The sequence below is a fragment of the Ailuropoda melanoleuca genome, chromosome 1 (genome assembly GCF_002007445.2).
Source record: "Ailuropoda melanoleuca isolate Jingjing chromosome 1, ASM200744v2, whole genome shotgun sequence".
NCBI lineage: Eukaryota > Metazoa > Chordata > Mammalia > Carnivora > Ursidae > Ailuropoda > Ailuropoda melanoleuca.
This window is the reverse complement of record NC_048218.1, coordinates 162,372,377-162,399,455: the sequence shown is the minus strand read 5'-3', so window position 1 is coordinate 162,399,455 and position 27,079 is coordinate 162,372,377. Positions and strand designations below refer to the sequence as shown.

The following is a 27,079-nucleotide window of genomic DNA, read 5'->3' as shown; positions in this document are numbered from 1 at the left end:
TTTATAGATTTCAAAAAAGAAAACAGAGCCTTCAAAACAGTGTGGGTTAAAGTGAAAACAACTTACCTTCCACTTTTAGCCACACACACACTGTAGTCCCCACATGCAGCTCCAGGGTATTTGGTTTGAGATTACTAAGATTTAAGTTCTATATAGATTCTTGATAAATATTTATCAAGCCAGAGGACTTTTCTTACTCACATATAATATTATTCTCACAATTGTGAAATGATAAAACAATCTTTTGTATTAATACTATGTGACTTAGGAAGAACTTACTATTGTTGCTTTAAGGAGCCCTTTTATAAGAGCTCTCTTAGACTTTTCTGCTAATATAAACACCCACCTACACATGCTAATTTAACCAAAAGTCATCAAGTGGTATTGGTGGTAGAAGTTTTAATAAACAGGTATTCTTTACAACTCCACCACCACTGCATCCTGCCTGAATACCAGAATACATTAATCAATTCAATATCCACCTTTGCATTTTTCCTTAGTGAATCTCAGTCACTACTTGAGTTCAAATAGTAACCACCTTATGTGTAGATTACCTTTCCTACATTGTCTATCCAATTTTAGTCTTAAAAAATGCTGTAAACCGGATGGGATAGGTATTATTTTCATTTTATAGATGAAGAAAAAGAGGCCCCAAAACTTTAAGAGACATGCTAGAAGGGGGTCAACAGGAAAAAAAAAAAATTAAGAGCTCAATTCAACTGACTGGCACCAAACAATGCTCAACTTTTTCAGCTGTAATCATAAATTATAAGCAGCATTTCCCATGAATAATCCCTCTAACAAAGCAATCTCAATATCTTCCCTAAACAAAAAGGAGGATAATGTCCAAGACACTGGGAGGATAGCAAATCAGGACATTTTGCAAAGAACTGACCACAAGCATGGGGATATGATGAGTTCAGTTCTGTCACTGAGGGTTTGCATCTCAACAAGTGGCAGGTATGAAGAAAAATCATGACAGAGCGCTGGGCATGAGAAAATACAGTTTCTAGTTCTGGTCTTGCCACTGTGCAGTATGACTTTATTATGATTTTAGCCCTGAAAGAGTAGACATACAAATTTCCACAGGTCAACATCAGCCATCTCTCATCATTCCTACATCTGGACACATTAATGGAATCAGAAATACCCTGCAGATACTCGGAAGCACTTGCAAAGTTTAGTACAATGGAAGAAAATGAGTTGCCAGTAATAACGTGCTCAGGGGCAGCCAGTGATTGAAATAAATGCTTGCAAGAATAGTAGTTGACCGAAATAAAAGTAAGATTAATGGTCAGAAGTGGCCATTAAAAACTATTTGCAGTCAGGAGGGTCCAGAGATGCTGGATGCTACAATTAACACTGGGTTAAGATACTTCTTACCACTATTACCTATCTCTCTGAACTGTGATAGATAAATAGCCACTGAATCAAATGTATTTAGTGAAAGGATTAAATATAAAACTTTTCTTCTTTAAAAAGAAAATTACCTTTTTCCTCTTATATTTTTTTGCTTACAGTAGTAATCTTTTAGGGTTAAAGGCAATTATCAAGAGTGCAAGAAATGCTGAAGGAAGAGTGATAATGGATAAAGATTTTAATTGTCACTGTACAAGATTCCAAAAAAAGAGACTATTATAATGGTTAATAAATGAAGCAAAGATCCAAAGGGAAAACATATATTCATAATTTCCCATTTCCCCAATTTTTTTAAATAAAAATATCTGGCAAAATAAGAGGAAAGAATGGTTTTTCAGCATTTACTAGGTGTTTCATGTGTGCTTCCTATTTCTTTTTATTATACTCTCTCATAGAACAAGAGCATGTCTTCTACATAGCCCAGTATATTGCCTTGCATACAACTCAACAAATGAGTACTCAACAAATGCTCAACTAATGCTCTGAATTATTTTCCTTCCGTTGTGTAGCTTTCAGCCCAAACTGGACATAAAATTTGTATAATCAATGACTGATACATACTAAAGTAAAATACAAAGTCTTTGGAATCACCTTGAGTTTCTAATAGCACCTGTGTGTCAAAGGAGCCAATTTATTCCTCACATTAATGCTCAAAATGTCTAAAGAAAATTTCAAATTGAAGCAAAGCACGGATGGCTACAGTGACTCTTAGAGAAAAAAATCTTTTGGGAGGGAAAGCTGAAGGGTGCACAGATCCTTGTACCTGAAGCATAATTAAAAAACAAAATTAAGAATGATTTTCTAAGGGCGCCTGGGTGGCTCAGTCGATTATGTGTCTGACTCTCGATTTCAGCTCAGGTCTCAATCTCAGGGTCTTGAGTTTAAGCCCCACATTGGGCTCCACACTAGGCACGGAGCCTAGTTAAAAAAAAAAAAAAAAGAAAGAAAGAAAGAAAAAGAATGGTTTTCTAGCAGAAGCTCTTCCGACAGGCTCCAAAATTTCAGTGTGCTTGGATTTGACAAAATAAAGTGCCAAGTTTGAAAGAAAAGTAAATAGAAATGCAAAAGTAAAATGAAATGAAAAAATATTTTTATTCAAGAGGACACATATCAATATTTCCAAGTAAAGATAAATTGAACTCAATTAATTTTGGTCTCTCCTAAAACCCTTCTAAAAATATAATAAAGATGTGAGTCTGTAATTTTATTTTAGTTTTAAAGGTATAAGTTTACAAAGATAGGAAGAATGAGAGAAAAGTTGACTTTGGAAGCTGTAAAACATGTGGGCAAAGGAGTAACTGGATCGAGCAATCCCAAAGAGACCAAACTCAACAAGCTATGGGAAAGCAAAAAATCATCTCATTTACACAACAAAACATTCCAAAGGCTCAGGGATTAGCAGCACAAGGTACTTGAGGTGAATGAGGTGAGCTACAGGAAGGAGACTTAGTATTAGTTCAGTGTTCATTAGCTGATTCATTAATAAGCTGTAGCTGCCTTTCTCCATTCCCGATTTTTATTTTCTTGGAGCTTTATTTATTTTCATAGTTTTTCATAAATACCACTTACCAATAATTCAACCTCACCCTTATTGAGGGTAGCTGCCTGCCCCTTACCCTGCACCAAACAGTACCAAACACTAAGAGGTTCATTTTCTGGAGAGACTAAAGTAAGAAGTGCCTCTGGACCAAAGGCAATGAAATCATAAGGAAAATGGAATTACTGAATGATGAGACAGTCCCGCCACCTGCTTCTCCCTTCTGACTATCGTAAGCCTTTAGTTGGTCTTTACCTTCCAGGAAGATGTGAAGAGTCCTCTCGAGAACATGACCAGCCTAACAGGAAAGACATAGACATCAAGCTCAGGTTTACCCCCAAACAATCCAGTTACAGAATGGCCACAGAGAAGCTCAACATGCAAAAAGAGCTTCACGTTTTTAGTTTTCCACTCTTAACAATGAGCTAGTAACCTTGGGATATTATATGCCGAGAAAAGCCTAAGACATGAAAGATACAGACCAGAATAAACAAACAGGTAAAATCTACTTGTAATAATGAAACTATTCAGGGCAAAGAAAACGAAACATCATTAACATTCTCAGAGAAATAAGAGAATATTATATTTGTGAAACCAGAATAAGATTGCTCTAGGAGAGGAACATTCAGAAGAAACAAAAAAGCTCTTAGAAAATAAAAATACAAAAGTAGAAATAAAAAATCCAGTAGAAATCATGGAAGATAAATTTGGGGAAATACCAAAAAAGTAGAAAAGTAGAGAGGTAGGAAAAACAGAAGAGAATTATAAGACCCAATAGAGGGCATCTAAGTAAGAGAAGTTATGTAAGGGAGGAAAATGTTAATAAAATGCTTACTGCTTTTGATTCTGGAAAATATTAAGTTCCTAGACTAAATGGTGCATGGAGCGCCCTGTGAAACTGATGAAAACAGACTCATAGCACAACACATCATTGTGAGATTTCACAACACTAGGGACAAAGGAAAAAAAAACACACTCACATGTCAAGAATCAGGAATCAAAGTGCTTTTGAACTTTTCAGTAATGACATCTAAAGATATAAGATGATGGAATGATGCATTTAAAAACATTTCCATCCTAATAGTCTTTATCCTAAGTATCAATCAAGTGTAAGGGTAGTTAAAAATTGTTTTCAGACCTGCCTATAAGGTTTCACAAAATTAACCTACTACTAACACTTTTCCTCAGATTAAAAAAAAGAAAGAAAGAAAAAGATATGTGCTCTCTAAGCATGAAACAAAGTGGCAAAAGGAAAAAGGAAAGACATGAAATATAGGAACTACAGGAACTAGAAGCTCAAACCAGGAGAGAGGCAAAGATAATTCTCTGGAAGATGGTGACAAGTATGTGTCAGGTATAGAGAATAACGAGTCCACATTAAAACAGGTCAGAAGCCTCCAGGAGTGACATCTTCAAGAAAATGAAATTGATAAATTTTAATTAACATGCTGAAAAGTGATTTGGAAATCTAGCAGAGATTTGGGGACTGAATTATTGATAAGTGGTATATAGAGAGAACTAAGCAAATAATTATGAACTCCAAGAAAATAAAAATACAAGAATGGAGAAAGGTAACTACAGTTTACTAATGGATCACTTAGCACATACTGATCTAATCAAAATTCCTAATACAATTATGTTGGGAGAATTGAGGGATCAGAAGTGTATATGATGTATATATAGAGAGAGTGGGAGTAGAGTGGAAAAAGAGCTAAATGCTCATCTTCCATAATGGTTAAAACTGACAAATCAAGAATCAGCAACATGAGCATGACATTTACTGGTACAGCTAAAAAGTTCAAAGCAGCAGCTTCTGGGGAGCAAGAAATAGAAATAAAGGGTCGCCTGGGTGGCTCAGTCGTTAAGCGTCTGCTTTCGGCTCAGGGTGTGATCCCGGCGTTATGGGATCGAGCCCCACATCAGGCTCCTCTGCTATGAGCCTGCTTCTTCCTCTCCCACTCCCCCTGCTTATGTTCCCTCTCTCGCTGGCTGTCTCTGTTAAATAAATAAATAAAATCTTTGGAGAAAAAAAAAAAGAAATAGAAATAAAAAGAATTGGGGAGCACTGCTGGTCTTTCATCTATATGTGCACTAACAATTTCAATCTTTAAAAAGTACAAAAAATATATCTCTCATGTATAAATAGTAATGCCAGTTTGAATGCAGAAAAATCAGAGAATTATAACTATTCTTTCAGAGATAAAAACAAACAGGACTTTTTCTTTGAAGGTGAAAGCCTGGGGAAGACCAAGTCGTCCTTGGATGATGTGCTTCATTAAGTTCTTCTTTATATACAGTATGACATGAAATATATTTGAGGAAAACATTCCACTAAAATATAACAATAAAATAAATAAAATCAATATTTAAGAGCCTACAAAGAATATTTTCAATTTTCAAACGGTACATATATTCTCTACATTAAGTGTAAAGATTTAACTTAAAAGGAAACTTTTAAGTCAATCTCATTTAACTCATCATAAAACTGCTTCTACTTATTGCCATGTTTATCTAGTGTCAACCAAATCATTTTCCTTCACTCATACCTACCAACTCCACTCTAACAAAAAACTGGGACTTAAAAATTATTGACCTGTACTCAAATGTAATCCAGATTATAATATTATGTTATGCCAAGATGACAAAGATATCTTTATGCAAAGATACTTTATAAGCAACTAGACTTAGCTATCAATATGTAATATTTTATTGTCTCAGCACTCAGGCTGTTGTCCATTCCTACTTACACCAGCCTTTAAAGCAATGAGCAAAACATTACATAAAAGTAAGTACAAGGCATTGCATTAAAAATAGCACAAAAATCTATTTTTGGTGGTGGAAAAAAGTGGGAAATATTCTCAAAGGTATAATGTCATTCAGTCATTCCCTCTGGGCAGGAATGCTCAAGTGAGAAGACAGGGGGACACAGGGTTCCCACATATGGAGTCCTTACCACAGGAATGTCAAAAACAATCCAAATATCATTAGACTTTGATTTTACATGTCCAGATGAAAACCCTGTATAGAATAGCCTTACTAATTATTTAACAAAGTTTTAGAAATTTAGGAAGTCCAAAGAGGTCCCTCTTTGGTGAGAGCAGCAAATTATATCCTATCCAAAATGAAAAGATTATTTGGGGTTTTAACCTCACATATCTTATGTGGAAGATTTTCCAGTTATAGGAATCTTAAAGAGTATGCAATAGGTTCAAAGTGGTGAAAGAGTACTCCAAACAGATGAAATGACAATTGAACACTGGTACAACTTCAATCTTTTTCTCATTGTAAATTTCATTATGGCGAGCATAAACACTGGACACAGCTGGATATGCTTAACAAGACTGCATTTCTAGCAGTTAAGGATCAAGCTGGATACCATGCTTTGAGAATACTGGTAACAAAACTAACTAAAAATATGGTAATTTGATTTTTCATAAATTTTTAAAAGGTTACATAAAAATATTGTTTGAAATATTGCAGGATGTTTTACAAGCCCTTTTCTACAATGATAGTTTTCTGCTGTAGCAGAACTTTTTCACATGCTTTGGTTTGATAAAAATGGCATTAATGGTGTAGTTTATATTTAGACTTAGTGAAGAGAGTCACCTAGTGTCCTGGCTAAAGCTGGCCAGCACTCATTTCAATATAGGCAGCCCTAGACAAAATTGTCAGGGAATTAAGTTTGTCTTTCTCTTCGCTCAACTCTGATGTTCACAGCACTTTCCTCCATTTCAGTGCCCTCCTATCTATTCTTTTCCCCAGGTTTTCAATGTGTTCAAACTTCCCTGGTTCTCCAAAAATCAGCAAGGTCCCAAATATTGCTGCATAATTCCATTACTTTGCCCCTTCATGGATTCTCCCACATTCCCATTTTGAACATTCACTACACTAAATTGCCAACAGAGGATTTTGTTAGAAGGAAAAAAGAGGGTATCATTTATGACTTATTGAAATTCCTCTCCACTTCTAAAATCAAATGTCAGCACCATTCCTTACTTCCTTTCTTCCAACATCAGAAGAAAATATGCCCCTCCTCCTGTACAAGACTACAATGAATCAAGTCCTTCCCACCTACTGTGGGACCATGAAACACACATCATCCCTCTCTCGTACCTTCCGTATTTTTTCCTCATTTGATACTTGCAAATTTTTATAAATGTGTTAACATCTTCTTCACCCTTCAGTAATAATTTTTAAAAATTACTATTTAGAACCCCACGTCCCTTTTCCCTGGGTCCTAGCCTTCTGTCCTTTTCCCACCGCACCAAGCTCCTCTAAAGAGTAGTTCAGCTCTCCACCCTTCCCATCTCAGCCACTGCTTTCTGGCTTCCCCCACCACTGCTCTCCTCAAACTTTGTAAATAAATTTTGGAATGACCTGAATGGCAAATCAGTTACATTATCTGCCCTCACCCTGCCTGAGGACAGACCATCACTGCTACTGACATCCCTCAGGTTTTCATTCTTTTCTTGAGCGATCTCATTCACTTCTAGAACTTTAACTAGTTTCTATATGAATATGATTTTGAAATTTTAGTGACAGCACTCACCTTTCTCTGACTGCCTTCTTAACATACTTCCCTGGAAAGTCCCAAAGATGATGCTTTTAATTTACCATTTTCAAAACTACTCACTCACCTAACTGAGCCTACTCCTCCCACTCTAAATTCTACCTATTATGACATCACCATCCACCAGTTCTCCAAAGCTTAAAATCTCAGAATCATCTGATTGTCTTTCTTCTCCCTAACCTTCAGACATCTAATTTTCTTTGAAATAGTTTTACTCTGCTTCATTAAAGTCTCAATTTCATCCTCTTCAAAATTTCCACTCTCAGACCTTTGGTTTGCGGTTTTAATCTTCTTTTGCACAGACTATTTTAAAATTCTCTTAACCAGCCTACCAACCCCTAATCTTTCCCCATCCTAGTGCCTGCTCCATACTATGACTAGAAGTATCCTGGTTAAAGTACAGAGCTCATCCAGAGAAAAGTTACATCTACAGAGATTCTTTTTTAAACAGCTCAAGTAAATAACAGAAATGTCCCTAATTTACTCTCAGTGGAGTAGCCCTACTTTGAATATTTTTATTGTCCTCACCACTAATGAATAAAGCAGCTCAAAGCTTCACTACTTTATTATAAGAAAATATGTAGTGTTCTAACTAAACCAGTAGAATTGTCTGGAAGTGTTTTTACATAATAAGCACTAATAAACCTGAAATATGACTACAGGATCACTGCCAGATCTCATTAAATGTGAAGATTTGAATCTTTTTTAGTATCTCAAAACTAGGTTATTATGGGGTAATAAATTTCATCAAGGTTCTTTTTTTAAGGTGACATTTTATATATGCACTGACAAAAATACCTAGAATTCATAACAGATCCAGTGATAAAGTGGTTTTTAAATTCAGCCATCAGGGGGGTGATTGAAGACAAGTAACTGACTCAAAACCTGACCTTCTGACAGCTCTACTGGCATCATTTTACTCTAAGCCCCCATCACCTCTTGCTTATTTATTTCAGCAAGCACTCAACGGGTCACTGACTTTCACTCTAGCTCTCAACAATATTCTCTAGAGTGGCTAGAGACATCATTTTAAAACATAAAAAAGATCTTGTTATTGTTCTGTTAAAACTGTCTAATGGCTTCCTACTGCACTTAGAAAATGTCCCAAACCTGACCATGGTCTACACCAGCCTTCATGACTAGGTACTCGTGAGCCCTGCTGAGTTCCCCCTCAACGATCTCTCCCCCACTTGCTCATCTCCAGTTGCATTGGCCTGCCTTCCCTGCTTCAAACGTGCCTAATTTCCCATTTCTCATCTTTACCATTATCTGTTCCCTCTGCTCAAAATCATCTTCCCAGATATCCACACATATATCCTTTTTCTCTTGTCTCAGTATGTTACCCCAGAAACTAAACCTAAACACTCAATCCAAACTAGCCTCTCCACACACACTCTTAGCCACTCTCCCTCCTACTAGGTTTGTTTTCATCCAAGTGCCTATTTGAAGCAGCTCTGATTGTTGTCTGTCTCCCTTCACTTAAAAAAAAAAAAAAAAATTGTTTTATCTTCTCTGGCCCTGGAACAGTGACTTGACACATAGCAGGCACTAAGATATTTTTCAATCAATTCATAAATACATTCTAATGTCTTTCAGAGCTCTCTCTTGAGTTTCACACTCATATTTCCTTGCCTACATTTCTGTAAAGATGTTCCATGGACACTAAACTCAACACATCCAAGGATCGCATTACTTCCTAAAGCTGGTGTGCTTCCTATATTCCCTATCTCAGTTAAAGGCAACCAGGCATACCGGGTCAATCTCTTTTATTCACTCCAACTAACCTGCTGCCAAGATCTTTCAATGTGCTATCTTTCATATCTTTCAAATATATCACTTTATCTCCACTGTCCCTGCCTTAGTTCATTCTCTCCATCATCTCTCATCTTAACTTCTACAACATTCTATTTATTTTCCTTCATCTATCCCCAATACCACCATTAGAGTGAGTTTCCAAAATACAAACATAACCATGCTTATGCCTAGGTTAATATCACTCAGTGGTTCCCCATCATCCATAAAATCCAAATTCCTTAATATGGCACAAGGGCCTCATATCTCCTTCCTTAACTGTTGAAACATGCTCTCCTGCTCCTTCTCAGAGAAGCCCTTTTGATTCTGGGCACATTGCGCCATTTACTATTCCTTAAATTCACTGCTTCATACTGCTAGAACTTCATCTGAATTGTTTAAAAGGAAGCCTTTCCTGATCCATCCTAGCAGATTTAGAATCACAGCACTCAACATATAGTACGGTCAATCTTCATTATTCATGAGTTCTGTATTTGTGAATTTGCCTACCTGCTAAAATTTATTTTTAACCCCAAAGTCAATACTTGCAGTGCTTTTGTGGTCACCTGCAGACAGGCCCAGAGGCCAAAAAAAAAAAAAAAAAAAAAATGTGCCCAGTGTGCGCATCACCAGCTTAGGTCCAATAAGGTGACACCGCCCTTTCATTTCAGCTCTCACACTGAAAACAAGTATCCTTTTCATGGTACATTAGTGCCATGTTTTTCACATTTTCATGCTTTTTCATGGTTATTCTTCTGTCTAAAATGTCCCCCAAGCATAGTGCTTAAGTGTTGTTTAGTGCTCCTAAGGACAAGAAGGCTGGGGATGTGCCTTACAGAGAAAAAACACGTGTTTGATGAGCTTCCTTCAGGCATTAGTTATGGTGCCATTGGTCATTCAATGTTAACAAATCAACAACATATGTTAAGACAGCTTTAAACAAAATACATAAATAACAAGCTTATATACTGACCAATTAATGAAAATGTGATCAGAGGCTCATAGGAACATAACCCTGAATATTCCCCTAGCAGCAAGGACTCAGTATTTGCTAATTCAGTAGTCACAGGGAATTCTAAGAAATAACTACCACGAATAAGGAAAACTGACTGTATTTTCATTTGCACGTCTGTCTCTACCACAAAATTAGTGGGCTCTCTGGGGGCAGAAATGGCATCATATTTATCTTTGAACTCTAATTCTTAGTATTATGCCAGACATGCACACTATAGTTAATAGTTTTTGCATGTAATTTTACAATTGTGGTTTCTTATCTTTTTAATGTGATTTGCCCTGTAAGTTTAGACATTATGGCAGGATCCTCACTTTCCCCATCCCAGAAAGACATTGCTCAACTGCACAGTTAATGGTTTGAACTTTATCTTCTGTCCCTGCCCCCTCACTTTTACAGTGAAAGATCACGCTCTTCAAGTTCAAACTTCAAAATCAAAGTTAAGTGAAAAGGCATTTATAGAGATTTATTTTTCATCAGTTAGCCCTAATGAGCTTAGATCTAAAAAGAGACAAGCTGCCAGCCAAAATGGAAGACTGAGCACACATGGTTACATTCTCTCCTAAGGTCACTGTGAAATGACAGAAATGATACTTTTTAAAAAGAATAAAATGCCAACAATACTGGAGGTGAGGTGGGAGAGAAATGAAAGAGATTAGCCAAACCAAAAATTTTAGGACATTCCTGTAAGTTAGAAAGAAGATGAATGAGGCTTAAAGGTCCAGCAAAAAATTAGACTTCACAATCTGAAAACACTTCCCACATTTACAAAATAGCTAGGAATGCTATATAAAATACCAAAAACATCCTCTCAAATACAAAAACAAGCCAAGAAAATCTCCATGGGACCACATGAAGAAGATAAAAAACTGGAAAGCAGGTGCTAAAGCCATGGCTGCTCTGGGGTTTGCAGATTTCAGTACCTAGAAATTCAGAGGCAGCAGCTTAGGACTCGGTCTCTTCAAGATGGAGAACTGAAAGTGAGACCCTCCATATAAGGCTGGGGCCTTACATCACTAACTGCCACCTTGTAAAAGAGTGGCTTAGCAAAGATATGCCTGCTGGCCAACGAAGACAAGGAGTATTAGCCTGTCTCAGCTTGGATTCCATGTTAGGGGGGATATCTCCTGAGAATGTGTAACCACAGCCTACTCTCAAGGATTCGGGGTTCTGATACACCTATCTAGTTCAGAAAACCCTGAGGAGAGAAATTACAAAGATGCCAAAGAAAAGCCTTAGCAAATCTTCCTTGGAGGAATGTGCTCTTTAACCAGGCTGTACAGAATCCTTTCAATAAAACCCAGCGAAGCATGAGCTCATGACTCAAAAACCACAAAACACCCAAGGAAAATAAAAAAGGTACTTGAAAACATAAGATAGTAACACTGTCATAAAGAAAAGCAGATAAGATTGAATAAACATTGTAATCTATGACATTCTGTTCTTTCCAAGCAGATTTCCTCTGGACCTCCCTTGAGAAGTACATGTGTGTTCAAATAGTCTTCTTTTGTAGTGGAGTCAATACAGTTAACTGTGTAAAACTGAAAAAAGACATGTTTTCTAAGACATGCGGTATGGTTTTAAAAATTACAATACTCTCACCTGGGATAAGTATCACTCCCTACCCAAGAAGCATTTGGAAATAAGCGAGGGCATTTTTGATGCCCCCATGGCTGCGGCAGAGAACAGGGGCACTAAACATTAAGATGTGCTCAGGACAATCCAAGACTGCATAGTACTGCCAAAATGCTAATTATGAATTCTGAGAAACATTTTACTAACTAAATCTAAAACCGTTATCAATGATTAACTCTATGAAGTAAGGCTGGGAACAAAAATTTTTAACTTTCATTGCACGTTCATTTTTCTATACCAGCTTAACTCTACCTGTAACACTATTTTTTAAAGGCCATTTAAAACAAGTTTATCATAAATAACTAGGGAGGAAAAGATGTCCTCTTCATGGTCAACATAAATCCCTTCCTCCGGATAAACTGGGTTGTTCAGAGGATGAATCCTGTGTATTCAACTACTCCGGAATTCCTAGACTCAGAAGAGTAGTCTCTTCAAACATCTAAATTTTTCTTAGCTACAGTATCTCCACAATTAAAATAAGCTTACTGATGTGGGTTGCGTGCTTATGCAGTGAGGACATGATGCCTCTCCTGAGACGCAGCAGCTGCAGCACCAATGCTTTCCTCAGCTGACAAGAAGCCCAAGGAAGGAGTCAAGACTCAAGACAATTAACAGTATATATCTGAAGTGGTGGGGTAGGATGGTTCTGTGGTGCAGTTCAAGAATGTATCACTTAGTAAACTAACAAAAGCCTACTGCTGTTAATAACTGATCTATCAACAAGGCAGGTCAGTTTTAGATTTGATGTAAGGTCAATTAATGAAACACTTGCACAGGTGAAAACGGAAGATGAAAATAGAATTTATGTATACTAGAGGCACACAAGAAGTTATCTACTAAAAAGAAAACCTGCACTTACTCCACAACTTTGCCTCTCAAAGATGACAAATTCTCAATGTTCTCTCTCCCACTCTGCTCTCCCTCTCCTTTAATCACCACACCCTGACCACTACAGAATAGTTTTCTTTAACTTTTGCTTTCCCTCTCTATTCCTTTATTACACACAGAGTAGCTAGTAAACACAGGTATATTTCACTAAGTGGCCAACATGTTTAGATCAACATCAAATTGAAGTGGGTTAAGGTTCTTGCAAAATGTCTTTCTCGGTCAGTGATATGTTCATTCAACTTTTTTTAAGATATTATTTATTTATTAGAGAGAGACTGCGTGCGCATGCATGCATGTGTACAAGCAGGGGAGCAGTAGGCAGGGGGAGAAGTAGGCTCCCTGCCGAGCAAGGAGCCAGATGTGGGACTCGATCCCAGGACCCTGGGATCATGACCTGAGCCGAAGGCAGATGCTTAACTGACTGAGCCACCCAGCATCCTTGTTCATCCAACTTTTATCTTTATTTTCCAAAGAATTATTTTGCACTGTTTAACAATAACACCAAACAAAAAACTCTGGATACCTTGTTTCATTCTAGAACTCATTGTTTTTCATTTATCATTACAAAACTATTATAAAGCCTTTTCATATGTAGCTGTCTATACCTAGGGCAATCTTTATAAACAGGGATAAAATTATTCGAAAAGAAATAACTCCTAGATGTTTTTTTTTATTTTCAGCTAAGCATTTTATTTAAATAAACTTCTTGTATATAGAAAAATTAGAAAAGATTCAAATGCTGTCAGAAAAAAAAGATCTTGCATAAACAAGTTAGAACGAATGCACACACTACCAGAAAAAAACCTATACTCAAGAACTAGCTCAACCCAGACCTGGGACATGAAGCACCCTAAAGCACATAAAAAGCCTTGTTGCAAAAAGAAGTCCTTAGGAAATCACATCAAGAGGCTTTCAGAATTTGGAAATAGGGTGACCCCTCAAGAATTATAATAGTGAAAGGAAACACAAGATACATAAAGTTAGCAGAAAAAAAGCCACCCTAGGAAGGGTAGAACTACTGGAAATATTCATCTAATTAAAGTGTCTAAGATACGCCCTTAGGATAAGAACATAATAAAAAAATCAGTGACAATCAAGTGTACTGTAAGCTGCTGGAAAAAAAAAAAAAGAGTGTTAACAGAAAGACAGTTTCGGATCAATCCTAGAAAGAAAGAAGAAATTGATAGGTCTCTAAAATTGCCCACAGGAGAACTTGCCTACTCTATACTCCAGATTTCTCAATCTTGGCACTATTGACATTTTAATTCCTTGTCATGGGGGTGGGGGTTTGTCCTATAAATGGTTTAGCAGCATCTCTGGTCTCTACCCACTAGATGCCAATAAGCATCCCCACTCCGACCCCAAACTGTGACAACCAAAAAGGTCTTCGGATATTACCAAATGTCCTGTAGGAGGCAAAACTGCCCCCTGAATCAGTGGTATATTTTAAATAATGCAAATAGATGAACTGTAAGCTAATACAGTTTGATATTTCTAACAATAAAACACTTCAATTTTCTTGCTTACCTAAAAAATATCTCATAGTAATTTGGCTTTATATAAAAAGTATGGTCATGGTTGTAAGAAGTATTTGCTGACCATACTTTACATATGCTATCTCATAATAAAAATCAAGTCATACACTTCTCTTATTTGCCCACAACTTCTAACATTGTTTTAAGCCTCTTTCAGGCATTTGAATGTTTTTAAAATTTGTTTTAAAATTCCTTGTTTAACATTCTTATAATCTTCCTTACTATTAGTATCTTGATTTTCTAAGTTTTTCTTTTCTACAATTTTTACAGTTCCTCTGCCCCTCCCCTCTAAGACAACCACAAGGCTCATTCATCATCCTTACTGTAAATATTTTTCTTTTGAAAGTTTACAGTATATCATGCAGGGATAAATGAAATGTGACTTACTAATTAATACCCAGGTAAGTGATGACAAAAGACATTTCCATCGTTTAATAATGATAAAGGGGTCAAATATTGTTGAGAACAACCTGCTTAAATCTAGAGAATACAAGAACATATTAAAAAATAAGAACCTGGTACGCCTGGGTGGCTCAGCAGGTTAAGCATCTGCCTTTGGCTCAGGTCAGGATCCCAGGGTTCTGGGATTGAGTCCCGAATCACTGAGCTCCTTGCTCAGCAGGGAGCCTGCTTCTCCCTCTCCCTCTGCCTGTCACTCCCCCCGCTTGTATTCTATCTCACTGACAAATAAATAAATAAAATCTTAAAAAAAAGAAAAAGAACCTATATGATCTCAGAATCATGAGATCAAACCTTGAGTTGGCTCCCTGCTCAGCAGGGAGTCTGCTTGAGACTCTCTTTCCCTTTCCCTCTCTCCCTCCTCCCCCACACCCTGCTTGCACGTGCATACCTGATGGTGTGCAAGCAGGGAGGCTCTTTCTCTCTCTCACAAATATATATTTCTTTAAAAAAGAAAATAAGAACCTACATGACCATTTAAAACAAGATGAGGGCTTACCTTGGGAAAAGATCCCTAAACGCTGAAAATCCAGGGACTGCTCTTTGCCTAGGAATCCCTTGAAAACTTTGAGATACCTTTGTACGTCATTTGATAGGCCACAGTAAAGTCGTAATTTCCCTCCACTCATCTCATTCTCCATTCCCTCTGCCACCACTTTCAAGTTCTTATTGCCTCACATTTAAATTATCACTGCAAGTCTCCTCCCACTATTTTCTTCACTGTAACCCACTCAGCACAAGACTATCATGTAAAAATGTCATTTTAAAGACAATACTAGATTAGAAAAACTTTTGTTATCCAAGAATGTTTAAATTTCTCTTAAAAATCTAGCTTTTTATCTATTCAGCCTAATTCCCCTATTCTCTAATATAAACATCTATTCTAACCACATTGTTCTTTTTTAGTTACTATATACACAACCACACATCTCTCCCCACTTAAATGCCTTCACTCGTGTTACCCCACCCAATATTCTTTTTTTATTAGCCATTCAATATCTAATCAATTTGACACACTTCTTGCTTTTTTAGAATCAAAATTTTAGAGCTAAAAGGACTCCTCTCAAAATTAATTCAATCAAATGAATGGCAAGTCCCTCCCTACAGATGAGAATTTTTTTCTAAACTTCAAACTCTTTCAGAACCTAGTCACACATGATAAAATGTTATTTATATGCTAATTTTTTGTTTCCTAATTTCAGTAATAAATATTAAACACAGCCTATGCGCATGGGACAATGCTTGGTTGAGGGGATGTAAAAAAGACAGTTATTTTCTTCAGGTAAACTACATAAAGTAACCCGTTAAGTGTGAAATTCCAGTATATACATATATATACAGATTTACTTTTGGTGAAAATTTCTACTTGAGTGTAACAAATTCGAAGTTGCTCTTTTTGGAGGTATTTTGGGAAAAGGGGAGCTGCAGGTTTGGAAGATAAAAGAGAAGGGAAATTAAAAGATGGCAGAGTAGGAGTAGAAGATTATTTGCAGTGCAGTCTTAGAAGAGACAGAAGAAGGGACAAATTTCCAGCCTTTAATCTGGAAACATTCTATTGGGAAGGAGAGAATGGATATGAGAATGAGAAGGACAGAGCCAAGTCAGTGTTCCATTATGTTATGTTCTGATGAGTGCTGGCATGAAATTATCATGGGTAGAAAAGAACTATAAATACCCACTCAGCTCTAGCAAGCTGAGTGAGTTAAATAAAGGTTACTAAAAGCTTGTTTTTTTTAAATTTTAAATATCCAAGTTATGCTATCTCTAGAACAACAGTTGGAACCATAAGTTGAGTAACTTTTAAATGGAAATGAGGAAAGCTCTTATTTGTAAGACACCCTAAAAAATGCTTCTTAAAATTTTAAGAACCCCCCCATCCCCCCCAGATTGGAAATCCTGAAAAGATTCTTTCAAGAAAATAGGGGTAAATGGAAAATAACTGTAAAATCCCTGGCATTTCCAAATTTAATTGCATAAAATGTTGATAATCTGTTTGATATATTTTATTTAAGGTTTTTATTAGATGAACATTGAAAGTTTATAAGGATTTTTAAGGGTTCATTCACAACCACAACTCCTTATCCTTATTTCCCCCATAACATCTTAAAATTCCTTCAGGGAAAATTTCTCTACCTTAAGGTTTTCAAGAACCAAATGCTAGGAATGATGAGGGCATCCAGTGATGACGTCACCTATATGCCTCACAAGGTGCTCCAACCTCCTTAAAAACATGGTTTAAAGTTTTTTCATTTATCCCATTCCAGAAGATTACTAGTTTGAAAAGGAAAATGAAAAGTATTTGAATCAACTTACATAAAAATATGCATGATCATTTAATTTCTGAAATAAGCAACTTCAGTGAATTAAATTTAACTCAGTTATCTACGTTTCGTATGTCAAAGTCCCAGACAGAAGGGCATTTAAAAGATGAATAAAAAGGCTTAAAATTTTATTTATGTAAAGTTAAGTTTTCCATGAAATATTTTATTATATGTATACAGACATATTTATTCTAGGTAAAAGAGGAAGACAAATCCACCTGAAGACAGCCACATTCATCCAAAATACTAAAAAATTCCCTTTCTGTGATAATGGGCCATTAGGAACATACTACAACTATGGTTATTCTCGTCATTAAAAAAAAAAAGCCACATGATCAAACACTACTTATTTCTGTAGACTTTTAGGGGGAAAGCAGGAGGAAAAATCAGGATTATATGAGTTTTATAAAATCTTATTATGCTGGAAGGAATCTCTGAGGTCACATAGTCATCTTTCTAACCAATCCCCCTTTGCAAACACATTTAAATGTCATGTAAAAATAAGACTTACTAACTTTAGTTAACAGCACATAATTTACTGAACTACTTTAAAAGCAAAGTTCTTTTAAAAATATTTACTAAATGAGACATAGCTCATACTGGAGTGAAAGAAAATGAAAGTTATGAATCAGGCAAAGGCAACTGAAAATGTTGTTATTCAACAAATATTATTCACTGCACATATAACACTGTACCAAACAGTAAGAGAAGAAAATGATACTGACAATTACTGAACACTTGAAATGTACCAGACTCTGTGCTAGACACTTACATTACCTAGTTAAAAATCTTACACTAACGCTATAGATATTATAACCTCTGTTTAAGAAATGAGGTATATTGAGTTCAGTGCTAACAACAGACATGTCTGTAGTTTACTATCTGTATCACATAGAGCTCTGAGTTCTGAAAAAGTATAATAGCTGGAAGTTAGAAAAACTGGGATTATAACCCATGTCTCTAACTGTCCTGCCATGTTAAGAAAATGATAAAATGAAGACCCTAATTTCAAGGAATTGTAGGATTTAACTATGTAAGCAGTGAAAATATTTTGCTAGTAAGCAAAACTCCAAGTAATATTTATTATAGCTAATGAAAAGCCAATATTTCCTTTAGTAGAAAAGTAACTCAAGCATTAAACTGGTATAGCAATAAAGTACTTACAGTATTATCTTATAATTTATAAACTGTCATTTGTATTAAAACAAAATTTTTTACAACTTCCAAAAATTTGGAAGCAGCTGGGACATGAGCTGTTATTACATCACCAGATTAGAAGCTATGCAAATTAGCAGCAACTGGGAGTAGTATTCCCAATATCTTAGGGAGTCATTATTTTTTATACAAAACAGAATTACTTTATATATGATTTATAATATAACATTAAACATATATGTCTTCATATATAAAATGTATTTTACATATATACACACAACCTTTTATTTAATACAAGACCATGGAGTTATATCATTCTTCATATGAAAACCAAGTTGAATGCTTTGAAGAGACCCGAAGAAAGCAAGTGGCAAAAAACCCAAGAAAACAAAACGCTATCTGCTGTATAATTAAACATAAGCACACAATTAAAAACAACTGAGGAGTCAAAAAACACTACAAGGATCCTACACTAAGATTCTTTCATAAAATTTTAAATTCTTGCTCCATAGCTAGGAATCAGTGATAATGCACTAGTTTATAGAATAATAATGACTCAGAGCTCCAGGCAAAACATACTCAAAGAAAAGACTGGCACATAAATGTACAGTATATGCATGTTTTTAAATAAAAATATATTGAAGTATGTGTGAATCATTTTTGACTCCTCACTCAAATCAACTTTCAGTCAACCACAAACTACCACCAGTCATAACTCAAATTAGAGGGTTTTACTCATGATATGTGCTGGTATAAAACTTTTTTCAGGAATGCTACACAAGAAACTTCTGGCAATAGTTACCTTCAAAATAGTGTTTCTCAAGCTCCACACTAGGACATTTAGGGCTGCAGCATTCTTTGTTGTGGAAGTCTGTCCTGGGCGTTGTTTGTAGCCTCCCTGGCTTCTACCTGAGAGGTTCCAATAGCAGCAATCCCCTCCAGTTACGACAGCCAAATGTCCCTGAGGGACATGAAGGCAGGGCAGCAAAATCATCCCTGGCTAAGAAACACTGACTTAAAAAGAGAGGGACAAGATGGGCCAAAAAGACTTTTACCCACCCTCCTTTCCTGCACTATTTGAATTACTCCCGTAGTAGGCTAACGGTGCTCCAAAGATATCCAGGTCTTAGGCCCTGGAACCTATGAATATTACCTTATTTGGAAAAAGGGTCTTTGCATATGTGATTAAGAATCCTGTGATAGGGAGGTTATCAGGGGTCATTATGTGGGCCCTAAATGCCATTATATGTGTCCTTAAAAAGGAAGGCAAAGGGAGATTTTTCTTTCACTCACACACACAGGAGAAGGTGTTAAGAACAGAGCTGAGAGTGGGGCGCCTGGGTGGCACAGCGGTTAAGCGTCTGCCTTCAGCTCAGGGCGTGATCCTGGCGTTATGGGATCGAGCCCCACATCAGGCTCCTCCGCTATGAGCCTGCTTCTTCCTCTCCCACTCCCCCTGCTTGTGTTCCCTCTCTCGCTGGCTGTCTCTATCTCTGTCAAATAAATAAAATCTTTAAAAAAAAAAAAAAAAAAAGAACAGAGCTGAGAGAGATCTGTAGCCCTTGAAGATTAAAGCGATGAAGCCACAAGCCAAAGAATGCAGGCAGTCACCAGAAACATGAAAGAGGCAAAGAACAGATCTCCTCATGAGCCTTTGAGGAGCACAGCCCTGCCAACACCCTGATTTCGGCCCGATGATACTGATTTCAGACCTCTGGCCTCCAGAATTGTGAGAGAATAAATGTCCTGTGTTTTAAGCCACCAAGTTTACAGCAATTTGTTATAGCAGACACAGAAAACTGACACAATCATATAAGGGTTTTTGATTTTAAAAATCTGCTGATGAGCAAATGAGATAATGTATGGAAAGCATTCAGCGTAGTCCTAAAACATAGTAAGCATTCAATAATATTGTCCATGCCATTGACAGTATGACTAAGCTCCAAGGTCTTGGTACTGAGAGGGAAAATGAAGGAAGTTCAAACAGTAAAACCAGGCATATATGCACAAGGCTCATGCGAGTGAAAGCACATAAATCAGCCACTGACATGGTGTGTAATTGCCAGTTATGTAAGTGTTGTGCTATAATTTGTCCTGTACTGAAAAGATAAATTGTGCATGAGGCCAGCCAATGATAGCTTCTTGGGAGAGGCAAGTATGAACATTTATTAGTAAAGAAGAAACAAGGGAACAAAGAAGGAAAGAGTATAAAAGTGAGAAAAGGAATGCAAATCAATTTCATGCTTGTAGAGATACTGATCCGGCTAAAGTAGACACCATGGTAAGAGACCAAATTCTAGGGTTAGAGTTATGTAAATGGTATGGAACCCTAAAAGCTATGCTAACTGATTTGGTTATTAAAAAAAATATTTTACAGAATGTATTACTTCACAAATATTGGCCCCTGTTGATTTTAAAGATACAAACATGATCTGCCCCTACACCAGACTTACTAAATTAGAATCCTTTGGTATAGAATAACTCTAAAGGATTCTGATGCCTACTTAGGAGAACCCCTACATGTACCAAAGTCAATTTATGGTAAATAACCTACACAATAAAAATATTATAAAGTATCATATCCTCAAAGTATGTATTCGGCTAAACTGGCTTAGTATTTTCCTAGGTTAAAACTCCTAATACGTAGGCTCTCTAGGTGCCACCACATGCTTTCTCTAAACCATATTCCCTTGATCTGCAAATTTTCCTCATACTTTCTCACAAACTGTTCTAGAAAAATCTCATGCATCTTCAGCTGCCCTACCCCACTTTTCATATCTACCTAACCCAACTAAGATTTAACAATATTTAAAGATTTTATTTATTATGTCAGAGAGAGAGAGCACGCGCGTGAGTGAGCGCACAAGCAGGGGGAAGAGCAGGCAGAGGGAGAAGCAGGTTCCCCACTGAGCAAGGAGCCCGATGTGGGACTTGATCCCAGGACCCAGGGATCATAACCTGAGTCAAAGGCAGATGTTTAATTGACTGAGCCACCCAGGTGTCCCAGATCTAACAATGTTTTATAAAGCAAAGGAACCATGTAAAAGTTCCATTAATATACTATATTATAAACAATTTATAAAGCGGCCCTACTGACCATTTATTGTAATAAAATCTGAAGTACATTTCTCAAATTATATTCTAAATCACTTTTTACAAAAGATTTCCAAAAGCATAAAATTATGAAGTGGGTCTATGAGAAACTAATAAGCTAAGCACTGTTCACTTCAAACTACTTAAGTGCTATTAAGTAGCTAACAAAGTGCTAGGCTCTGAAAGATACAAAGGATATGGAAATCTCAGTGATTTAAAAACAAACTTTACCAGCACTAGGATGAAAGAAAGGGTGATCTGGGAAGATGAACTGAATATAATCCTAAGAGGAATCTCCTGTGTTGGGGGGTGGGAAGGTATGTGACCTCACTGGCTTTACTCTAGCCTGGGCTTGTTTCATGACTAAAGTTAAAAATAAAGCAACACAAGTTAGTGTTCAGATAATTAAGTTGTATATTAGCTCTTTCCTCTCCCACAAACACCTACATCAATTTATGCATATTCTCAGGTATTTCTATTTACTTTAGTACTCTTCAGAAATTTCAATCACATCAAATTCTACTGATTTATATTTCCACCAGCAATGTAAGAGAGCACCTGTTAGTCTCTATCCTCCTGAAAAGTCTTATCAAATTCTTTTTTGGTCCTTCTAATTTGTGAAAATGGTACCTCATAATTTATGATATTTATATTATGTGTGAGGTTGAATATAAATGCTTAGGAACAACTTGGATTTCCTTTTCTATGAATTATCTGTCTACAATCTTTACCCAACTTTATGGTTGGTCTTTTTCTTATCAATTTACAGGTGTCCATTATATATCAAGGAAATTCACCTTTTGTCTGTGATACAAGTTGCAAATATTTTTCTGTTTCTGTATTATCACCATGCTATTTTTGATCGTTTCTTTCCTTCATGTATATATCTTACTGTCTTCAACCAAACTGTAAATTCCTTCCATGAAAGGACATTTCTTTTTAAAATCCCCAGGACAGTGCTTTTCAGATCTTCTAACTTCATATACCAGCAAAATTTAAAAGAAGGGAAACCAAACTTCTAGAGGATGGTCAAGGGTGAACACTAATTATTGTACCATCTACTTGGGTTTTCTCTCCAATCCCATTTCACATGGTTACAGCAAATACCATCAAGTTCTAATAATACAAGATACTTTGTTGAACAGGGGAGCGATGGGTACTAGATGAATCTCTTTCCTGTTGTGTGGGCTACTACTGAAAAAAACTCAGGAGATGCTGGCAGCCATATTTTCCATTAAGAGGACTAGGAAGTGATCCTCTGCAGCAAGAGAAGAAACGAAGGAAATACATGTGCAGAATAAAGACATGAAGTGTATCGTGCTGGCACTGGATGGAATCCTGAGTCCCAACCTTTGGATTCCATCAGATACTCCCTGCATCTTTACAATAAATCTTACCTCTTGTTTATATCACTTAGATGAATTTCTATTACTTAGAGCCAAAAGTAGCCTACTTACTACAACTACCATCTACTCCTATCATCCCACAAAGGAACATTTTAACAGAAGTTGAGGAAGGACAGAACCTCAGAATTTTTTTTAAAATGAGTATTTATTTAATGACAGCTGTGTGCCAGGAACAGGTCTAAGTCCTTGAAATATAGTTAAACAAAAGAGCTACAATTACTGTTTCCATGGGGCTTACATTCTAGTGAGAGTAGACAGATAATAATATAAAAACACAATTTCAGATAGCGATAAGTGGTTTGCAGAAAAAATTTTTTAAAGGTAATGAGACAGAAGGAAATAAGGATAGTGTCATTCTAAATGGGTAGAGAATACTGCTTATCTGATAAGATAGTATGTGAACTGAAACCTGAAATGATGAAAAGGAGCCAGTCATGTAATGTTTTAGGAAGAGAATTCCAGGCAGAGTAAACAGTCCTAAGTCAGGAACAAACCATGACATTTCTGAGGGACAAAAAGAAGGGCAATGCAGACAGAAGATAGTGAACAGGGAGGATGTTAAAGAAGTGGTAAAGGAGTAATAGATCAAAGAGGAAAAGATGTAAGTTGGTGAAGTGAGCAGGGATCAGTTCCTGTATAAGAGCTAGTAGGCAGCGGAAAGGATTTGAAAAACTTGAGCTTTACAAAAACACACTATATTATCTTTAATTCTCATATTGCCTTGCATCAGTGATAACTTTAACAAAACAGGCCTTTAGGAATTACCATTCCCAAGTATTTGACACAATCTTGAAGTTAGCTAGAAAGGAACATTTCCTAAGCAAAAAATATCATTTCTAGTATACCATGAACATTAAAAAAAAAAATTTAGGACAAAAGCAAAGCCATTTAAAAGAAGAATCCAGGATGATAAAATGATAGAAACTACTCCAAATTGTATCCTATCTGCTATGATCAAGAATGTACAAAAATCTTAGTTATGGAGGAACATAATACTTAAGTTCTTTCTAAGCTACTATAAACATAACATCCTTTGTTTACTGAGTTCACTATTATTGAATTGGACATTGCCAGAATTGGAAACCAGACTTCTGACTTTAAGAATAGCTACAATATAATGGTCAACAAAGTTGTGAGTTTTAATCTTATCTTTACTACTATGAAAAAGGAAGAACTTACCCTTTGTGGTGAAACTGGATACAAGGGATGCTGTAATATCTCTTCCTCTGAAAGCTTTTTAAAATAGAAGCCCAATCTGTTTGAAAAGGTTCAGATATGGTACACCTATATCTCCAGATCTTTCCAGACAGCTAATATGTGCAAGTAATTAAACCTACATTGCTACTAAGATTAATGCCAGTAAAGTCAGACTTTGAAAGCTCTAACGTAGTCATGAATCTCATCTTTCATTATGTGAGATATTTAGTTAGCCCACTTACCAACAGACCAAAAAGTAGACTGTTAATAACACAATCTATAAAGAGAGGGACTTTGTGAGTGGTGGTGTGAGTCAAAAAAATAAAAGTCACTAGACACCTTGATCAAGACTTGATTCTGAGTGCATCCTCCTCAACACATTTCCAGCAGTTTGGCAAAGTGCCCAAGGATGATTAGCAGCCAGTGTATCTAAGGGAGGGAATATGGTCAACCTAAAATGTATGAAGTCTCCCCCCAGTGGTCACAGACAAATAATAACAAGAAGAGTGGGGAAATCATTACAGCTTCTGTGAGACTGACCAAAAATACACTATACAGAACCCGGTCCCTACAAGAAAGAAATAAAATTTTTAATTCAATACTAGAAACCTATTAGTAAAGAGATCTTTTATGCTTATCTGCTCTTATGATATTCATAAATGTGAAGCCTATTTTTGGAAGGAAAGAACCTACAGGTAAAATAAAACTAGCATATTTTTTTCCTCAGTATATTTTTTTAAAGGAATACACAATATCTTCTGACAGCCCAGTATTTGTTTTATCTAAAATAGGCAGATGTTCATTCTTCCTGAAATATATATCAGCACATCCCTTGCAAGTTAACCACATTTACCTGAAGTAGAGTTCCGTGCAAATTTAGTCACTTACCAAAAGAATTGCCTTGGAAAAGAAAATTATCAGTGTTAACATACCTAATGTCTACTTTGCAAAACACTCTTTCAAAAACCACCTAGAACTAGATAATTTATAATACAGTAAGTGATGTCAAATATACAAATGGGTCCTCTTGCTTCTTTTAATATTTATTTTCTTGGTGTTTTACAATTAGATAGCCTTCGACTATCTAACCCTGTATTATCTGCAACTCTCAGCAATAATTTGCTGTTACTCGCTTTTAACAAAGCTTGGATGTCAAAAATGTGAAAGGCATTTAATTAAAACATCTGTTGTCTTCTAATCATCCATTATTAAGAGGTAAAGTACATTAAAAAAAGATAGTAAATACTCCACTTCAATTTAAAAACACAATTTTAAAAAGGTAAGACAATTATGGTTGTCTTGGTTATCCCAAGCTGAAAAAGGGAGGGGGGGGAAGGAGGGAGAGAAGCAGGCTGTGTAGTCTTCTGGAACAATTTCAGCCTGAAATGAGACTCAGGGGGAAAAAAGCAAACTGCTCCCTCAAATGTCTAAGAAAAATATGATTCATTTTTTAAAAATCCAACAGTTGGCTCAAAGAACAAAAAATGATTGTCTTATATAGCGCTACCAGACTTGCTTAAGCACCTTAATTTTTCCAGTGTTTATTTAATCTGGAATGTAAAATAATTCATTTTGAAATTCCAGGTGAGAAAGGAACTGAGTAGCATCAATTGGAAAAGGACACACACACCCGTGGATGTTTTTTCATAAAGATATTTAATGTACAACCCCAAAGGGCAAAACAGAACAATTAAAAGTGGTACATTTAAATATTATGTAACCCTAGTCTAAAATGAAACATGGATCTTAAGAAGTAACAGGCTGTACGTATATTTAAACATGTATTTAAATATATGACAGATTTCAGATACAAATGACCTCAAAATGACACAACCCACAGAAGTTGTTTACTGTAATGAGGCCTCAGAACATATGACTATAATCAGGCCTAATACCTTACCATAACTGCACAGTAGGTACCTAAAATAAGCAGTATTACCTGAGGTCCGTTGTTATACGTATGTACCGCAACTATCTCTGCATTGATAACACTGTTACCTTGCCTAATATATTCGAAATGTATAAGTTTCCAAACGACGATTTGAAAGATTTCACGGGTAGAAATGGCTGCTAAATCATATTCCAATTGAAGAGCATTTTAACACACCTCAAATGTTCCCAGCCATATTACAAGACCAATTCAGGAAGCATAAAGTAAAATTCCAACAATCCCCAAAGGCGTAGGAAAGAGTAAAACGTGGCTAGCTTGACCTTAACAGGCTGTTTATAAGTAATGCGGAGAATTTTCTGAGCTTCCCCAAGAGCCTTCAATTCTCTTCCTCGCCTGCCCCCAACCCCCTTACATAAATGCATGCGCCAGCTGATGAAGTTTAATGGATGTAATCTCCAGCTGTAATCCCAGGAGCTGGTGAGATTGAGACTAAACTCCCAATAAAGTGTTAAAAAGTCCTTCTGGAAAAAAAGAAAAAACCAATCCACCAACCAATCCACAGCCTGTCATCCTACCGGCCGTATGATCCCTCAATCGACTCCCTTCTGGTCCTCCACCCCGCCAAAAAAAAGAAAAAAAAAAAAAAAAGCCCCAGCACCTTTCTGGTTCCAGATTATGTACCCAGGATCCGAAAACACTGCCTCAGCAACGAACGCCTCCGGAGCAGCGTGTGCTCGGCCCACAACCACTTTGACCAAACGAGTCCCGTGCCTTGGAAGTAGCAGTAATAGTTGCAGAAAACCTCCTCCCCCAAAAACTTGGGGTTCGGGAGCTCGCCAGAAGCTGGCTGAATCGCCCCCTCTCGGCACTGACCCCGAAGGTGTCAGTCACAGCAACTACCGCCCCCGGCGCGGCTCTCCATTCATGCCTTAAACGCCACTCCCGCAGCAGAGGGTGTCGGCGCCCGAGCACCGCTCCCGGCGCCTGGAAGGGGCCCCGCGCGCCCCCAGCCCCAGCCTTGCCCCAGCCGGGGCCGCGCCGGAGAGCGCGTGGAGAGAGCAGCGCGCCGCGCAGCGGCGGGCAGCATGGGCCAGACACGTTGCCGCGCTCCGGCTCGCCCGCCCTCCCGCCCGCAGCCCCGGAGCCAGGGGCCCGGCAAAGCGCGCCCCA

At 36.9% G+C, this 27,079-nt stretch overlaps 1 protein-coding gene across 1 annotated transcript in view; it reads right to left on the bottom strand.

Moving 5' to 3' along the window:
• MPP6 (membrane palmitoylated protein 6) overlaps positions 1-26,994 on the bottom strand; it is a 109,479-nt gene extending 82,485 nt beyond the window's left edge. The window contains exon 1 of the mRNA XM_034669285.1: positions 26,568-26,994. The gene's annotated coding sequence lies outside the window, so the exon portion shown is untranslated. The remainder of the gene's footprint in view (positions 1-26,567) is intronic.
• Between the last annotated feature and the right edge of the window lie 85 nt (positions 26,995-27,079).